We start from the raw sequence: 19,789 nt of genomic DNA, 5'->3' as shown, positions 1-19,789 counted from the left end.
AACCCAGTGAGGAGGGCTTCAAACTAGATCCAAAAAGGGGAGGTGATGAAAGCCCACAGGTAAGTATAAAAAAGATGACCGTAAAAGAGGGCTAGAAGTTGAAGGGGAAATGGAAACTTATAATAGGGCCATAGAAGAACCAAGAGGGAAAATAGTGGGGGAATCTGTTCAACATCTTAGCTGTCTATACACAAATGTGAGGAGTATGATGAATGAACAGGAATAACTGGAAGTCTTAGCATCAAAGCTAAATTATGACTTAATTGGCATCACTAAGAGTTGTTGGGATAAATGACTGGAATATTGGTATAGAGGGTATAGTTCAGGAAGGGCAGGCAGGGAAAAAAAGGGAGTTTAGGCGAAAGTGATCATGAAATGACCATTTCCATGATTCTAATGAAGGGAAGAAGTGAGAGCAGCGGAATAAGGACAATGGACTTCAAAAAAGCAAATGTCAACAAACTCAGGGAACAGGTAGGTAAAGTCCCCTGGGAAGAAAATCTAAGGGAAAAAGGAGTTCAGGAGAGCTGGCAGTTTCTTAAAGAAACAATATTAAATGCACAACAGCAAACTATCCTCATGTGAAGGAAAGATAGGAAGAATAGTGAGAAGCCAATATTGCTCCATCAGGAACTCTTTATGACCTGAAAAGCAAAAAGGAATCCTACAAAAAGTGGAAACATGGACAAATTGCTAAGGATGGGTAGCACAAATATGCAGGGACAAAATCAGAAAGGCTAAGGCACAAAATGAGTCACACCTAGCAAGGACATACTAGGCAATAAGAGGTTTCATAAATACATTAGGAGCAGAAGAAAGATGAAGGAAAGTGTAGGTTCTCCACTGAGCAGGGAAGGAAAGCTAACAACTGATGACATCAAGAAGGTTAATGTGTTAAATGCCTCTTTTATTTCAGTCTTCATTAAAAAACATTAATGGTGACCAGATACGCAACTGCCGCGACAGCACTTGAATGTGCCTTGTGTAGTCGCAACACAGTGTTGGGAGAGAGTTCTCCCAGCACTCTAAAAAAAACTACCTCCATTAGAGGCATAGCTCCCAGTGCTGGTGCACTGTCTACACTGGCACGTTACAGCACTGAAACTTGCTGTGCTCAGGGGGGTGTTTTTTCACACCCCTGAACGAGAAAGTTGCAGTGCTGTAAAGTGCCAGTGTAAAAAAGCCCTAATATTAACAGCAAGAGGAAAGGAAGACCAGACAGAATAGGAAAAGAAGAGGTTAAAGAATATTTAGATAAGTTAGATGTATTAAAGCTGGCAGGGCCTGACTAAATTCATCCTAGGATATTTAAGGAACTAGCTGAAGCAATCTAGGAAGTATGGAACCATTAGAGATTATCTTTGATGAACTTATGGAAGATGGGTGAGGTCCCAGAGGCTGGAGAAAGGCAAACATAGTACTCTAAATAGGGGAACAAAGACCCAGGGAATCATAAACCAGTCAAACTAACTTTGATACCTGGAAAAATACTAGAACAAATTATTAAACAATCAATTTGTGAGCACCTACAGGTAATAAAGAATTAAGTAACAGTCAATACGGATTTGTCAAGAACAAATCATGCCAAACAAACTTAATTTTGTCTTTGACAACATAACTGAGGCCTAGAGGATAGTGGGGGAAGCAGTATACATCATATATCTTTATTTTAATAAGGCTTTTGACACAGTCCCATGTGATATTTTCATAAGCAAACTATGGAAATGTGGTTTTGACAAAATTACTCTATTGTGGGTGTACAAGTGGTTAAAAGACTATATTAAACGAATATTTATCAATGTTCACTGTCAAACTGAGAGGACGTATTTAGTGGGGACCAGCAAGGGTCTGTTTTGGGTCCAATACTATTCAATATGTCAATTAATAATTGGATAATGAAGTGGAGGGTATGCTTACAAAATCTGTGTATGACACTAAGTTGGAAGGCATAGCAAGCACTTTGTCTAACAAAATTAGAATTTAAAATGACCTTAACAAATTGGAGACTAGTGAAATCAACAAGATAAAATTCAATAAAAACCAAGTGCAAAGTACTTCATTCAGGAAGGAAAAATCAAATGCACAATTATAAAATGGGGAGTAACTGGCTAGGCATTAGTACTGCAGAAAAGAATCTGGGAGAGGGTTATAGTGGATCACAAATTGAATATGAGTCAACAATGTGATGCAGTTGAGAAAAGGGCTAATATTCTTGGGTGTGTTATCAACAGTGGTGTATGTAAATCATGGGAGGTAATTGTCCCACTGTACTTGGCACTGGTGAGGCCTCAGCTAGAGTACTGTCCATCTGTGGGCACCATACTTTAGCAAAGATGTGGATGAATTTCAGACAGTCCAGAAGAGAACAACAAAAATGATAAAAGGTTTAGAAAACATGACCAATGAGGAAAGATTAAATAAACAGGGCATGTTTAGTCTTGAGAAAAGAAGCCTGAGGGTGGACCTGATAAGTCTTCAAATATGGTAAGGGCTGTTATAAAGAAGACTGTAATCAATTGTTCTCCGTGAATTCAGTGACACTCAGGACCCTTCTCTGAGTCAGCTGCACACTTCAAAGGCACTAATTCAATATATAATGTATATTTCACCTATCTGAAATTTTCAACCCATTAAACTATCTGCTATCTTTTGTGATTATAAATGATAGCTCATGCCAACAGGAGTGCATTTAATACAAATCTTTGTTTTTAATCCCCATCTGTGATTCAAGCTCACTGCAACAGAGAGTAAAGCATCACTAAACTAAAGCAGGAAGTATTAGTACATTGAACCACTTTGCTGGCTGCTGCTATCTACAGAAAGCTGCTTAAATTTGGTACAGAAATAAGAAAAAAAATTAGCATTGGGGTTCAACACTGCTGTATATTGGATTCAGTCACATGCCCAATATACAGAAGTATACCATCTTACAATATCTAATTTTATTAAGATAAGTGTGCTGTGGACATCATATTATATATTTCTAATCAAGAGTAAGGAGCATGCAAAATAGTAAATGTGGCACAGTGGTACATGTGTGCAGCCATTTTCAGATTCTCTTGTTCTGTGACACTGGAGTGGGTATAAGTCTCAGGATCCTGTTTCCTACTCTGTTAATCAAGAGGAAAAGCAGATAGAGCTACAGTCTTTGTCTCTCATTGTCTTTATTATTTAAAACAGGATATCCCGCTCCTACTGCATAGTTCTTGTTAAAGTATACATAAGGTGGCTGACCCTGTACACAGAAGTCTCATCTTTCTGGTGCCTTGGGAGGAAGTCTAAAACCTTCTAATTCTCTATACGGGCCAACAGATACACACAAACTGAAACCCTGCTGATTTAATTACTAGAATTGCACAGGTCAATGAGATTACACTGGTGTAACTGAGGGAACAATTTAGCTCTAGAAGCCCTCTCATGACTACTTTCTCAGGAGCTTTGCAGGCAGCAGGAAGTAATAATAATAGGTAATGTTGGGCAATGTTAATAATAGGTGGCATTAGTAGCCCCCATTTTATATATATGTATATAATATTGGGCTGGATTCTGGATGTAATTTACTACCTGAGAACTAACGGAGAGGGACTATTGAGGGTGGAGTGGAACCCACCTCTGGTTGCCTTTGTTTATCTTCTCCCACCCTTTGTCTTGCTTGTCTATTTAGATTGTAAGCTCTCTGGGGAAACGACTGTCTCTCATGATGGCTTTGTACAGTGACTAGTGCAATGGAGCACTGATCTTAGTTGGGTCTCTTGGTGCTACTATAATATAAATAATGCCTAATAGTAATTCTCTGACAATTCTCCATGGTGTATGATCCTTTAGGGGCCATAGCCCAGTGGCATAAGATGCAGCAGCCTCCAGGGTTTTCTCACGCATGCAGGGCCATGACCTTCAGAATCAGGCAGCTGTCCTATACAAAAGCATTTCTTGAAGGTGAAATTCTCTGAGGAATAATTCTAACACAACAAAATAAGTTTTTACAAATATTCCAGATGTCAAGCATTGCTGAATTCACAAATGCAATGTAGTCCTTTTTGAACATGTGGTTAACATGTAGAACTTCTCCATCAAAATAGCTATAATGCATCTGTAACAAACACTATTACTTTGCTACAAGGGGACATTGCTTTTTTCACCAATAAGCAAATTAAAAACATATAACCACACTGTTAGTTCTTTGTTTTCCCACAGCTCCAAATGTGAACAAATGAGGATTCTAGCTAGACATGTTATACTCAGGTCTCTGGAAAGGAACTGTATTTCTGCATAAAAGGGGAACATATGCCACAACCGCTAATAGACAAACATTTACTGGAGATAGACCAGAAACAAAATGCCAGATCCAAGCACTGATGAACTTCAGAATAGTTTGGATCTAGGTTTGACATAAAAAGCTAAAACCCATTAAGAAAAATTATTTCTAAAACTTTGTAAAGTGATGTTTTTTGAGACTCAGTTTGGTCCAAATCTTAACAGCGGGTCGTATGCACTGGGACAAATTCCCTGCTGGTGTAAATTGGTAGGTTCTCTTTTACTTCATTGGAGCAGCAATGTGGACATAGACACACAATTCTTAGTCATGTTAATAAGTTACCTGTGTACACTCCGAGCACGATATTGAGCAATGTTTTCACAAAAGTGCATCTGAAAACAAAAACTCAGATGAGATTATGTTCACCAACATGGATGATTAACTGAATCTACAATGTACTGTAAAGCTTGCACTGTATATACACTACACTATAAAAGCATGTATGAAATGTCTGAATAACAAAATAATACTACTACTACATCATCATAACTATCCAATGACTCCATAAAAATTGGACACAGATTAAAAGCCTAGCCACAGCAATTTGGGGTTAGGAGGTAGGTTTTATTTTTAACTTCTCTGAAGCCAACCTCATTTTTTCATTTGTTGATTATATTCAAGATGTTTTGCATTGGTCCTTACCTTAGAAGAACTGAAATTCAAATTGTCAAATTTGCAAGGGGCCAGCTATGCAGTGTGTGACACACCCAATGTATCCACGAAACCACAAGTTTGTAGGCACTAATCAGTTACTTCCAGAAAAAGCATAATGTAGGGTGTTACAAGCATAATAGTGCCACCCACATTTTGTGCCACTCAATTGGCATTTGGGTCTGAAACTCACCCTTGGGCGTCAAAATATATTTGCTGAAATGGTTCAGCATGGTCAAAAATATGTTAATAAACATGCCCTACTATGTCTTAGTCAAGGTTATAAATCACACTAGCCATCTTAAACATGTTTAAACTATATTAGACTGAAGTGCTTTTTAAACAGCATTTTAAATCTCTTTGACAAATAGTCTGGCCCCAATGTGGACAGGGCATAAATATTTTTATAATGTGACCACTTATGAATGAATGAATTTGTATATAGGGTTTTAAAACACACAGTACACATGTATTTCCTTGTATCAGAGGGGTAGCCGTATTAGTCTGAATCTGTAAAAAGCAACAGAAGGTCCTGTGGCACTTGCATCTGAAGAAGTGAGGTTCTTACCCACGAAAGCTTATGCTCCCAATACTTCTGTTAGTCTTAAAAGTGCCACAGGACCCTCTGATGTATTTCCTTGCAGTACTATATCTTGCAATTTGAAATCTATTGTTGACATACATACATAGGTTGCTCTTTTGCACCTTTCCCACTGCATCCCCACTGAGAGAGATCTTTTTACAACCAGTCCACGTTGAGGGAAACATACTGAGATTAGAACCAGTTGAATTTTTTTATTCTAAGCCTGTTTTTAATGGCAAATGAACTTTCTTCAAAACTGAAAATTTGTATTTCCTTTTTTCCAAAATGTTCTAGTTTTTAATTGATTTTGAAATTTCAATTTTTTAAATATTCATTGTTTTGTTTTCCCACTGTGCGGTGCTGCCAACCAGACAGTCAATGGCCTGGTCAATGAGGCTGACTGAAGCTGCCAGGATCCCTTTTTGACTGGGTGTTCTGGTACAAAACCAGACACCTGGTCTCCCTAACAGCAGCAGCCTTTTGGCACTGTGTGGGAGCGAAGGGACAGGAGCTGCTTCCAGCCACAGGAGAGGAGTGGGAGGGGAAAGGATGATCTGGCCTGGGTCTTTGTAGAGCTCATCTCTTTCCTCCCGCCTCCCGTGTCTGGAAGCAGTTCCTGTCCCTTCCTGCCTTCACAGTGTCGAAAGGCAGCTAACACCTCCTCCAGGCTGCTACTAGCCACCGACATGACATCACCCACCTCCTGTCTTTTCCCCCTTCACCCTGGCTACAGCACGGGTAGGAAGGGATTAAGCCCTAAGGATGCATTGTGCACCAGGGCCCAGGGAACCTGACTTCAGCAAACCCATCCAGAGAGGTGGCTTAGCAGCCTAGGGGACAGAGCAGCCTCGCGCTTGCTGGGGGCAGGACCCAGGGCAGGGAAGGCAGATGAAGAGGGTGCTAAGCCCCTGCCTAGGGGGCTGCTGTAGAGCCTGCAGAGTTGGGGTTGCGAATAGGCTGGAAATCACTTCCTCCCACCGCCACTCCAGAGCTTAGCTGAGGGGTGGAGATGCTACCTGTGCTAGAACTGTGCGGAGCTTCAGCACACACAGGGCTTGGCTCCTCCTGGCCAGTGCCCCAAGCTGGAGGCTCTTGGGCTTTCCCAGGGCGCCAATCCAGCCAGAGACAGTGGGGGAAGGAAGGAGCCTGCCGGCAAGGCTGCTAGGTGAACTGAGCACTCCGACCAGGGCTGGTTCTCCACACAGTGCTGGGAGCAGGATGTGCCCCGCCGGGGGTATATGGAAGAGAAGCAGGGCTGGGGGTGAAGGGGCAAAGTAGGGAGAGGACAGTGAGAGGGGGAGCACATAAAGGGCTGATGGGTGGGCAGTAGATGCGACACGTAACCGGCCACTGCCTAGCACCTGCCTGCTCTCACTGGCTGCTGCAGCTCGCAGTGTGCAGCCAGCGCTGGCCAGAAACGGGGGTTGGGGCGCTGCTGGCTGAGAACCAGCATGCAGCGGGGGCTGTTCTGATGAACCAGCAGGGGGAGTGGTCAGCTCTGCGTGCTGCAGCTTCGCTCCACCACCAGCCTTGCACACCCAGCCCTATCATTGGCCACTGGACCATCCCACTCACCACTGGTGGGCGGGCGTCTGGCGAGCAAGGATCCAGACAGCAGCAGGACCCACCAGCACTGATGGGATGGGGAGGAGACAAAGTATGGGACAATTTGCCCATTTTTAAGAAAAAGTCAGGATACTTGTAGGAGGGCTTAAATACAGGACTGTCCCTTTAAAAACAGGATGTCTGGTCACCCTACCCCAACTATATTAGAACACATTTTGGTCTTGCCTGATTATTACAGATGTACATTCTGTGCACTGAATGGGGCAGGGGTCCTGTGGAAAAAATAGTATGTGATCAAATGGGTAAAGACTGTATCAGAAAGGGCACAGAAGTAAGGTTGCATGCATAACCTTAATTGTGGCATTTCCTAACTTTTGAGTGTTTGATTTTATGCCTTAGACCCTGATCCTCAAGCTGATTTGTACAGGTTGACTCCTAAACCTATGCAGAGCTCCACTGATTTCAATGGGGTCTGTACAGCTGCAGGGGTCTGCCCAAGCAGAGCTCTTGGCAGGATCAATTTCTTAATATTGTTATTTTAACATAGTAGACATTGAACGTAATAATGTAAGAGACCTACAAATAGACTTTTATCTGTATTTGTTATGGCATAATAAAAATATGACTACTGATCATGGTTGTAAAATAACTCTAAGGATGTATCAAAATGAGAAGTGTAGGTGGAGTTATAGAGACAGCAGTGAATCAGTCCTTCCCATTCATTTCTCACAGCTCTTGCAGCATCCATTCCAGTGCACTTTAAAGAATAATTTAACAGATTTTCTTAAGTGAGCATAATGTTCATAAAGGCACTAGGTTAGCAGTACATGAAGCTGACAGGGGCAATGACAGTGCCATTTTGCCCATAGGTGTGTCTGCTGAGAATACCACCAATACATTAGCCAATTGTGATGCAATTTTTGTGAACATCTGTCCAATAAAAACAAAACCCCAATTACCAACTTTAAACACCCTCCAGATGGTAATGACTGTTTTCACTATCAACTTGGGCAGGATATGTACCGGAATATTTGAATTAATAAGTTTAAAAGATATCAATGCAAAGCCTCTTATAAATTTAACTCTTGTCCACTCTTGTATTACAGTGGGACCTTCAGTGATTATGTTAGCTCTCTGCTCCAACAAATTAGTTAGCTGGTTTGCTCCTCCACAGTGCAATCCAACACTTTCCAAAGAATCAAATTCCAAGGGAGTTACTTGGCAATAAGGGAAGAGGGGAAGGTTAAAGGGGAGAGTAAGAGAGAGGCTGACAGACACTGACATGCCTGATTTTCCCCCCTTTTTAGACCTTTATCTTCTCCCATAAAGGAACTCTCCTGGATGACCGGACATAACACTCAGCATCACCATCCCTTTCCTGCATCAGAGACTACCACATGCAGCATCCTTTAGTTGAAGGCCGAAAACATGACCTTCAGAATGCTGCTTCCCAACAAAATTTACCAATAGAGGTTGCCAAAGTAGACACACGACGCTCTTATTTTCAATTCTGAGGTATTATGTGATCTCTCAGATGGTTCCTCCCTCTGGTAGCTTGAGAGCCAAACACAATCCACCCCCCACAAAAATCCCCCAAACCCAACCCCACAAAATAGGGATTTCAATAATGAATCTTTGCATGGCATTTTATCTTACTACTAGCCACCAAACCAGCCCTAAAATAATTTCATTAAGTTGGTTCCTTAAACCAAAAAAACAGGAATGTTTTGCATTCTGACCAATTTTCATTTTCTCATGATTAAAAGTTTTTAATAAACATTCTAACACATTTCATGACCTCAAAAACATTGGTAGTTTTCCCATGTCCATTTTAGACTTTTGTATCTTCCCCCCCAAAGTAAATGAAATTAGACCTTGTGCAGGCAACAGTGTGGCTCAGAGTTGGGAAGTCTGAGTTCCCACTAGCCCTAGCTACCCGCCGTATATGCCCCATGGACTCCTCCCACCCACAGCATCTCCCAGGGCAACCAAGCAACAGAGGCTTTGGGGAGGAGTGCAAACCTCAGAGGGAGTCATTGGGAGAGGGGCTGTGGAAATGTTAAGGTCCCAGAGCATCACTCCATCCTAACTTTCAGTTGTCAGAGTGATGCTCTGACAACACAACAGCCCTGAAAAAGTGGTTGGGCCATGGCCTGGGTGGCACCCACATCTGGCCATGCAAGCTACGCCTTGTGTCTGTTGGGAGAGTCAGCCACCATTGTCAAAGAGCAAGAGACTTTCACGGAAGAACTTCTCTCCAAAGTGTTTGTCAAAAGTTTGAGTTAAATGTGTTTTAACATAAACAAAGAACCCTAGAAGGTTTTTAACAAAGAAAACAAAGGTTCTGTCTACAGTGTCAAAGTTGCCGCAACAACAGTCTCCTAACACAACTTGGTCTTGTAACACAGACAGGACTTAGTCATGCTTTAATTGTATTCAGGAAGCAAGATACTGCCCTGTAAAACATCAGACTGTAGGAGGTTTCGAAAACATGGTATAAACATGATTTGCTGCAATTTATGTTTTGGGACGGAACCACACTTTAGCTATTGTGGGAAACTACTCGGTTAAAACTAACGTTACCAACACAGTAAACGGAATCAAAAAGGTTAAAAAAATAATCCTTTATAATCTAGCAAAGAACTCTGTACAATGCTTCTCTTTACTATTCTCCATTCCTTCCCCCACCCCTTTTTGTTGACTACTATAAAATCCTATGAATGATTGTTTAATTTATTGTGGGTGCCTGGCCAAGTAAATTGAGATTACAAACTCATTTTTAGCCATGTTCCAAGGTGGAGGTCAGTCAGAAATGTATTTAGTCTTGACAAAAAATCTATAATAATAATAAACATTTTAAAGAGTGTATATATATTAGTTAACTGTCTTTTAAAGGATTCTATGATACTTTGTTTAAAAGAAGCTATACCAAGTAAAATAGCATTGCCTTTATTAAGCTTCCAGCTTGGAAAAAAATATTGTATAGTTTCCAGGAGCTGACTTATTTTAGAATTGTCTAAATGCATCTCACTTACCAAGAAAAGTTTAGCTGGGACTACTTGAAGTTTTCTGGAAGTTGCATCATTCTCCAATACCTCCACCACGCAGCTCTGGGGATAGGAGTCTTCCACTCAGTATAAATGGTTTTCTGAGAAACACAGGGGCATCATTTGCTATGGGTTAAGGGGGGCATTCCCCCCCACACCTTGGTTTGCCTCTCCCCCCCAGAGATTTTTCTTAGGTCTATATGCTCCATTATGTTTTCCACTCCCCCTACCCTACTCTCCAGCTGCCCCTACTTTGCAGGAATATTATAACCACATATGATGTTCTACATGCTGACCCCAACACCCTCCCCTGCCAGATTTCTCTGAAATGCTACCTCCTGGAAGAACAGTCCTACTTCAGAAAACAAAAACAGCCGTGCACTTTCATAACACCAGCTATAGTATATCACTCATACACCCATCATGTCAACATGAGTAATCATAGTAGTTGAGCCACGTAACATGCAACCTTTCACACAGTGCTTGTTACAACATATTGCACAAGACAGCATATGGTAAACACACAATGTTTTATATCTGACGTATAGTTGCTCTGTGATTGCCAGAAACCAAGGTTGCAAACATTGACACTTACTTCTGCAAAGCCAAGAGGTTCACATTGCGTTTGTGTTCCCTACTGTTGTGCAACAGAGAAGTGGGTGGGAAGGATCTAAATACAGAGCTTCCACCAGACAGGGTTTTATTTATGGAAAAAAGAATACATTTCTTTCAGGATGAAAATATGTTAAAAAAATGCTTCAAAGGCAAGAAGTATAAGGTAACCAGTATTTTTACAACAAAACTCTGTCAGCTGGCAAAACAAGTAAGTACCTGACCTTGACAGCCCCTTTTCTTGCTCTGATCTATTTAATGCAAATAGCTTGATATTTTTAGAAACATCACCTTCCCACGTGTACAGAGCTGGGCAATGAGGCTAATGAAAACACACATTTTTTATGTTTCTAGGTCAATTTAAAATATAAACAGGAGGGTTGTTTTTGTTGTTTTTGTTTTTGCTAAAAGGGCTCATGACTAAATGTATCTTAATGTCATGTCACAGAATGCTAATAATTTCTATCTAGATTTTGTCATCCTTGTGGCTCTCTCTCTCTCTCTCTCTCTCTCTCTCTATTCTTTTGACAAGGTAACTTCCTACAATAAAGGAATTCTATCTTTAGTTTAAAATGTCATCAAGCTGAAACTTTGTATAGAAAATGGGTCTGATAATACAAAAGCAAAAATATATTTGTTAAATTGTCTTTCAGTTCTATAAGGAAAAATACTTGTTTCTATGACCTCCCATGGTTTTTGCCCAGTTCTAGCAAAACATGGTTTATTTTCAAATAGAATAATATTTAGCATTTATGGAGTACCTTCTGTCTGAGCAATGCATGGTGTTTCACAAATATTTAGCCTCCTAACAGCAATCTGAGGTGGTTATTACTATTCCACTATTAAATCATAGATGAGGAAACTGAGGCACACAGGGGTTAAGTCACTTGCCCAAGGTCACAAAGGATGTATGTATCAGAGCTGGGATTAGAATTTAGGTCTAGTTCCCAGTCCTTTTTCTAACTAGAGCTGGGTGAACAATTTGCAATGAACATTTATTCAGTGAATGTACCCCCTTTATCTTCTGTTTGTGAACAAGATGGGACTTCTACAAGCTTGCTCAAGTTTCATAATTGTTTGGCTACTTTTTGCAAGCAAATTTCAGCCTCTGGATTCAAACATTCACACACAGTTCACTGTGATGGTTCCCACAAGCATTTTGATATTCAATCTATGTGACTTGTCACCCCAGTCACATTATATTATTTCTGATCCCTGACTGGATAAACAAAACTTTATAATTCTGCCTGAAACTACTTTAGTTTAATGATGAAATAAAGGACTTGAAATTTACTGAATGAATATTCATGTGAACAGAATTGTATGCACATGAAAGTTCACTTAAAATAAATAAGTATGCAAATATGGCTGAAGCAAATAAACTATTTTTACTAATTACTTAGCACTAGTTCTGCCCTCTAGCCAATTTTCTCTCATTTCATATATTAAAAAAGCAGTCAGTTTTGAAGATGAATTCATATTTAATGTTTTGGTGATGGCTGGAGACAGCTTGAAACAATAGCTGAGAGTGATGTCAACTGCCACATTTCAAATGAGTGTTTACTCTGAAGACTAATGAGACTTTTTTAATTGTCCATTGCTGACCAAGGCATACATGAAAAAGGGTGACAATCTTATCATGAAGATATGCAGGATATACTGAAAGAAGGATAGACTATGGGGGGTTCAAGTGGGTGAAACATGTGTAAGTACCACCTCCTCTTTTTCCAATTCCATTCTGGGGAATGAGAGTCACATGTTCAGAGAAACAAAACAAAAATAGAATATTCTCTGAAATATTATGTTATTAAAGCCTTGAGAAGGAAAAACTTTGGTTGATGTCTGAAGTAGTACTAAGTGTCTTGGCACTGTACTTTAATACATTAAAGATAAATAAAAGCAAATCAACATGAGATACATCAGATGAGATAATGAACAGAATTAGGAGTGTATGGCTTTGTTTTCAGCATTTTAGGAGTACAGGGCTAGATCCACAAAGTGGATTAAGGCTCATCATTGCAATTTCAAACTTTTGGTGCCCTGCTGTCCAGTGGAATCCTCATCTAGATTTGGGCACCTATACAAAGCATGGGGAGAGTTAGGCACCTAAGAGTGGGACTCACACAAGTCAGGAACCTGAGAGAGGAGCTGCCTAAACTAGACAATAGGAAATGCAGAGGAGAGTCGTGGAGTCTAAGCCCTGCCCATCAAAGGATCTTAGGCTCCTAACTTCAGACCAGAGGGAGGCACCTCTGGGTTCATTGCTTGCGATTCACAGCCATGAACCCTCTCTAGGAGTCAGATACCTAAGACAGGTCAGCCCTTTTTGAGAAAAATTGTGGTGGTGCCATTGCTGCCCCTTTATCGAATAACCCCATGGTTAGAGCACTCAACTGGGGTATAGGAGACCCTGGTTCAAATGCCCTTTTTGCCTGATACAGAGTACGTGATACACAAGACAATCACCACCCTAGGGCCAACATACTGAAGTTTTGCCTAGGGTGGTGATTGTCTTGTGTATACTCTGTCTAGTTTAAGGAAGATGCCCCTCGCCCATTTCCATAGTGCACAGGGCCCAAACATTCTTTAATTTGGGCCTATATGAAATGCTTAAATATTCATTGGGCCAGAGAGAGAGAGAGAGAATTACTCTATAGCCTAGTGGTTAGTGCACTTTCCTGAGAGACCCAGGTCCCCGTCCTTGAATCTACTGATTTGGGCTCTGTGGACAAAATAGGTAGGGGTACCCCTTGTTTGAGAATCCTACCAGACCATGAGCAGCTTGGTGGTGTCAGGACTTAGTGGCTTTACACATGCCCAGCAGAAATGTAGGTGCCACAGGGACTTTACGAGTGGAAACTTTCAGGGGTTCTCAAACTTCATTGCATCGTGACCCCCTTCTGACAACAAAAATTACTACACAACCCCAGGAGAGGGGACAGAAGCCTTAGCCTGCCCGAAGCCCACTGCCCCGGGTGGGAGCCAAAGCCGAAGCCCCAGGCAAGGGGCCTGTAACCTAAGCCCCACTGCACAGGGCTGAAGTCCTTTGGCTTTTCCCCTGGACGATGGGGCTAGAGCTTCAGCCCAGGTGGTGGGGCTCAGGCTTTGGCCCAGGGCCCCAGCAAACCTAAGTCAGACCTGGCAACCCCATTAAAATAGGGTTGCAACCCACTTTGAGATCCCAACCCACAGTTTGAGAACCACTGAATATATGGTCTGTAGAAGTCAACAGAGTATGGCAGCAACTGAACAGGATTTTGAAGATCAAAATATTAGATTTGGGAGCCTCATGTGGCAGTTGGGTGTCTAAATCCTTTTGTGGATCTAGCCCACAGATATATAACACTGAAGTTTACTTCCAACCTTTTAAAGCATATTTTGTGTTTATATGCTTAAATAAATAAATTTTAAAATATGCTATTTTGTATTCTAACGTTTTACAAATCGAGATTTATAACAGATTCAGAGACAAAATCATAATTTGACAACCTTCAGCTTTCTTATTGATTATCAGATATATCGGTCAGCAAAAAAATGCACTAGTTGTCAACAAGTACAGCATATGCTTGACTTTTTTTTTTCATTGTTCTTTGATTTTCAGGAGAAATTCACAACTATCCACATTTATGAAGTCTAAACCTTTCAAGCTTAAATATAAGTCAAAGGAAATTGTTCTAGCACCATTAGATCTGAATGAGGTCGCTTTCCTGGTGCAGTTCTCCTCACTTTGGGCCTCATTCTTCTCTCACTCATAACAATTCAGTACCAATGAAAGGAGACTTAGGTTCCTTAATTTTAAAGACTAAGGTCCAGATCTTCACAGGTATTTTGGTGCCTAACTTCCATTAACTTTGGTGGGAATTAGGTATCTAATAATCTCTGAGGATCAGGGCCCATGGCCCCAATCCTCTAAAGACTTACACATGTATTTAAGTGTGTGAGTAGTCCTGCTGACCTCAATGGGATACACTAATTCATAAAGTTAAGAATGTGCATAGGACTGGGTCCAGTGACAGAAAAGATTAAGGTAAGGCAGTAGGCTACCAATATGATGTCTCAGTGATCTTTGCTATCCAAAAACAAAGATAGAAAGCTGTTTTTCTTTTTCTCTTACAAAGATGCTTTCAGCGAGACAGTCTGGATAAACAGGAATCATTCTACAGATGGTGTTTCTTAATGAATGATGCAGAGACATCGGCATGTGACAGGTTCTAATTGCGTGACATGGTGTGACTCCCATTGCTTTTTTGCCCTCTGTATACACCCATTCTTCTAATTACAGGAAATGTCTTTAATATAAGCAGCAGTGATACTCAAACCTGCTATAGTCTTGTTTTACAATATTTATATTATTGAGCCTTATGTGACTAATTTCCTTACCAAACCTCCATGTGATCCCACAAAGAAGAAAACTATTGTGAAGGCTGATTGTACATGAATATAGAGATGTTTGGTCTTTAACTCTAAATGCATAGCATTTTGCTTCCTTTGTTTTTAGAATTAAATGGGATAATTGAATAACTATTTACAGTGTGCACTAAAGAGTTTATAGAGGGACACTACCCTCCTATGACAATTTTCATAACCAAAAAATGCAAAGTTTATACTTTGTGAGTGAATTAATGATTGTACAGTGTGAAGTTACTTCTGTCACAAAGGGCTTGTCTACATTACAAAATGTTACTGTGTTTGAACACAGCTGTGAAGAATCAGGTTAGCTGATATGATGCTGATCGTGGTTTAATGATTTGCAGGACTGCCCCCCCCCCAGCTGATTAAATATAAAAAAAAGGTCAAATGCACATGAGTTAAACTTAAGGCAAGTATACAATGGCTAACAAACCAAAAGTTTGGCAAGAATGGCTAACAAAACAAAATGGGCAAGAACTAAAACAAAACAAAAAAAAAGACACTCTCATGAAAAGGAAAAGGAAATGGGGGGAGGGAGAATCTTGTTTTTCATTCTTTTCCTTCTCCCATTTTTGTCCGCTTATCAGCCATGTAGTGCCTGATTCTGCTACCTCTTAAATGGAACTATTCATGATTAATGGTAAAATCTGTCTTAGAGTGAAGGTTTTGGGGCAGCATTGTGTCTTTCTGCCTAGCATGTTATTGTACCCTATATAAAGAATAATTCCTCAGACTGATGTTGTGAAGGTTATTTAGTTAATGTTTGCACAGCACTTTGAAAAAAAGAAAAGGGCTATTGTCAAGGCTGATTCCCCACTCTGGCACTTTGAGTGCAGAAGGTAGGGGCCAGCAAGGATTCTAAAAATTAATACTGGCCACTCCAAGCTGGTATTAATCTCCCAAGGTCACAGTTTCCCTCCGACCTTGGGTGGGTAGATGCTGCCACCACCCAAGTGCAAAAAAAAACCCTTGGGAGCCAGGAAGGCTCACTTGGGAATTCCTTCTTGTGGGGTACCCTCAAGCCCTTTCAACACTCCCCCTCACCCGGGGAAGAGTGAGAAAGAAAACAAAGGAAATTAGCTGTTGCCTCGAGCTAATTAAACAACATGGGCACAAACCTCTTAGGAAACCAAAAATCCAATACTGTTCTTAAAAAAGGTAAATTTTATTAAAAACAAAAAGAAAGAAAATACATCTGGAACTTAGGCTTTTGCTAGATTTAAAAAACCCACTTACAAAATTTAAATATCAAGAATAACTTTCTTGAGATCCAGCTTAAAGGTTACAAGCAAAACAAAAGCATTTGGGGTTAGCACAGAGGAGTCCACAAGACAATAAGAAATGAACAGAAGTAAATCGAATTGCGTCTTTCTAAACATTTCTGATCTACTTACATATCTGGGTTGTTAAATAAGTAGTTCTAGATATGACCTGATGATTTTCATTCTGGCCTTCAGCTTTTCACAGCATAACTGCTTCCTGTTTCCCTCTTTCCCAGAGAGCAATAACACACACACAAAGGGAAGTTTTTTTCCCAATTTTTAAAAGTTCTAGCCCTCCAATTGGCTCTCTTGGTCAGGTGCCCACTCCTTTCCTTTTACCTGTGGGCTTGTTAACCCTTTACAGGTAAAGCCAGTAAAGAACAGCTACTAAGAGGAATTTTATAGCTAACTGGCTGGCTGGGTGGGTGTCCATAAAAGGGAGCTACCCTCCCCCACTTAATTTATGACCGCTATAGAAGCACTAAACATGATTATTTTATTAAATTGAGTTAAGATACCTTAACTAGGTATCTACCTTATATCTAGGCTAGAGTACTTAAAAAAAAACATTGTTGTCATTTTCAAATGGTTATGCCCTGATCGTGCTGGCTAGATAAATACTGTTTAAATGAAGTTAGCATGAACTGGGTATAGATTCCTAGATTAAAAAGCCAGAGGAGACCATTGTGATCATCTAATCTGATCTTCTACATAATACAGGCCATTGGACTTCAATTAGATAGTTTCTGTTTGAACTAGGACATATTTTTTAAAAAAACATCCAGTCTTGATTTAAACATTTTCAGTGATGGAAAATCTACCACAACCCTAAGCAAGATGTTCTAATGGTTAATTACCCTCACTTTTAAAATTTTGCACCTTCTTTTTAATTTGAATATGTCTAGCTTCAACTTCCAGCCATTGGATCTTGTTATGCCTTTGTCTGCTAGATTGAAGAGCCCTCTATTAGCCAGATTTCTGTTCACCATATAGGTACTTTCAGATTGTGATCAAGTCACCCTCAACCTTTGCTTTGAGAAGCTAAATAGTTGTTTTTCAGTGTGAAGCGTTTTCCAGTTCTTTAATAATTCTTGTGCCTGTTCTCTGAATACTCTCCAATTTTTCAAAAAATATAAATAGCATAAACTAGTTTAGCCAACATATTATTAATAGTAAACATTTATATTGCGGTGATACCTAAAGGCCACCATCAGGTAATATATAATAAGCAGAACTAATTTAAAACTGGAATTTCCATCCCATGGAAAATTCCAATATTTTGATATTTGTTTTCATCCTGAGTCAGGACAAAAAGTTGAAATGATGTGATCCAGAGCATAGCAGAGAATGGAGGAATGAGGTGTTTGGAACCACTGATTCAGCGATTAATGTCAAAATGAAATGTTTTGGTTTGGATTGCCAAACTAAAACAAAACCTTTCAATTCAGCATGTCTTAATGTTTTGTCTTTCTCTATGGGTGAGTTGCCATGGTGCATCATGGGAGATGTAGCCTCACCAAGACCCATAGCCCATAAGGGAGAATGGGGGCAGTAGGAACCTGGAACTACAACTCCCATGAGGGACAGTAGCAGGTCAGGTAGATGCAAAGATTAGTATTAACATAACCTGAAATGATATTTCATATCAGCTAATTGACAGGAAACATTTTAATTTGGGTTGTCCCCTAAACATTTTTGTGTTGATTTTTCCCAATGGAAAATAATGCCAAAATCAATCTTTTCCTTTGAACATTTTGCTTTCAATTACAGAAAATGTTTTGACCAGCCCTAATAATAAATGACAGTCACTGCCCCCAAAGAGCTTACAGTCCTTCTTCCTCTTCCCACTTCTGAGTGACAAAAGAAACAATGAAACAAAAAACAACAACCCCATCTGGGATGATCCTGAACCCATAAAACTAGACAGCTGGCAATGTGTACTGTGGTCTCTTACAGATTTCCTGGGACAGCTAGCTCAAAAAAAGGATAATCCTGGGAAAAACTGGACAGGTGACAACCCTACCTAAAAGCCTGTTATGGAGAGGATATAGTTAAACTCTGTGCAACTCTTCTCTCTCTTGCTTCTGTATGGGGATGTCTACTGATAGGACATAGAAAGGGAGGGACATAGGACTTTCATCTTTTTGCACCTGCAGTAGTGAGATAAGCATCTCTATATCTGAGAAGAATGAGAGTCCCAATAAGAAGTGTATCTGTACTGTTTAAAATTATACAATAGAAGAGTGTACCTGGGGCAGAAGTATTTTCTTTAAAGACCCAGCTCTTGGAGTCAGGTGACTGAGAATCTCAGCTTTCATTAAAAGAAAAACAAGTTTTTATCTCTCAGGTCTGTGGAGAAAAGCTGAAGCCAGTGTAAGCTAAAGGCTCTGTAACCAGCAGGTGAATGAAGAAAGCCCAAATGATATTCCTTTAAAAATATCTCACGATTTTTAAGTCAATCTCATGAATTTTGAAGGGTTGGTAAGAGCACGAAGGGAGAACGGAAGAGTTCAAAAAAGATTTATGTAAGTTCACGGAGGATAGGGCCAACAATGGCTATTAGCCAAGATGGTCATAGATGCAACCCCATACTCTGGGTGTCTCTAAGCCTCTGACTGCCAGAAGTTTTGAGTGGCCCGTAGGGATGGATCACTTGATAATTGCCCTGTTTTGTTCATTTCCTCTGAAGCACCTGGCACCAGCCACTGTTGGTAGACAGGCTAGCGGACACATCGGCTGTTCTTACGAGGGCGATGAGGGAGGGCAGGCAGGTGTGAGAGGCAGGGATTAGGGGAACAGGGACTGGGCGAAGAGGAATCTGGTGGCCGGCGGGAGCCCGCCCGCAGAGAAGGAGGGGGCTGTATTGCTGCGGTGCTTACCAGACGGGACAGCCGCCCCCTCCGAGCTTCGCCGCAGCGCCCCCTCCGTGCGCGGCCTGCCCTGCTCCAGGGCTGAGCGTGACTCCGAGGCTGCCTGGCCCGGGCTCCTCCTCCTGTGTCTGTGGCGCGGGTGGTTTCCCCTCCCCCTCAGTCCCGTGCCGGGCGGATCGCTATGGATGCCGCTCGCTGCCTCCTGCTCGCGGGCTCGGGTCGCCACCGCCTCGCTGCCTTCCCGCGGGACTAAGGAGGGAGGGGGCGGCTCCCGCGAGGAGCGTCCGGGGCGCTGGGGTAAGTGTCTGAGCGGGGGAGCGGCGCTTCCTCTGCCAGCCCCGAGGAGACGGAGCTCCGAGGGGCCTTTCCTGAGTCGCCAGGCCGGGTCACCCTGCGAGGCCTCCGGCTTCCTGGGAACTCGAGTGCCGCTGTCTGGCCTGGCGGGGTCGGTGCCGCTAGGGCCCGGGCAACCT

General features: G+C 41.3%; 1 protein-coding gene and 1 long non-coding RNA gene across 8 annotated transcripts in view; one reads left to right on the top strand and one right to left on the bottom strand.

Annotated features, from left to right (window-relative positions):
• The window catches only part of LOC128835598 (uncharacterized), a 32,885-nt gene extending 22,313 nt beyond the window's left edge, over nucleotides 1-10,572 (bottom strand). Inside the window, exons 1-3 of the long non-coding RNA XR_008444675.1 lie at nucleotides 10,498-10,572; nucleotides 10,151-10,263; nucleotides 4,598-4,647 (exon numbers count right to left, since the gene is read on the bottom strand). This is a non-coding gene — a long non-coding RNA (uncharacterized LOC128835598). The remainder of the gene's footprint in view (nucleotides 1-4,597; nucleotides 4,648-10,150; nucleotides 10,264-10,497) is intronic.
• A 226-nt stretch (nucleotides 10,573-10,798) lies between these two features.
• Nucleotides 10,799-19,789, top strand: part of HECTD1 (HECT domain E3 ubiquitin protein ligase 1) — a 111,874-nt gene continuing 102,883 nt past the window's right edge. For 6 of the 7 annotated variants that reach the window (XM_054028763.1, XM_054028761.1, XM_054028762.1 and 3 more), the window contains exon 1: nucleotides 19,466-19,613. The gene's annotated coding sequence lies outside the window, so the exon portion shown is untranslated. Of the gene's footprint in view, nucleotides 10,986-19,465; nucleotides 19,614-19,789 lie in introns of those variants that run through there. The other variant, XM_054028760.1, reaches the window with a different exon arrangement.

Source organism: Malaclemys terrapin, chromosome 4 (genome assembly GCF_027887155.1).
Source record: "Malaclemys terrapin pileata isolate rMalTer1 chromosome 4, rMalTer1.hap1, whole genome shotgun sequence".
In the NCBI taxonomy this organism is placed as follows: Eukaryota; Metazoa; Chordata; order Testudines; family Emydidae; genus Malaclemys; species Malaclemys terrapin.
The sequence above is the reverse complement of the archived record's forward strand: the minus strand, read 5'-3'. Positions and strand labels throughout refer to the sequence as shown.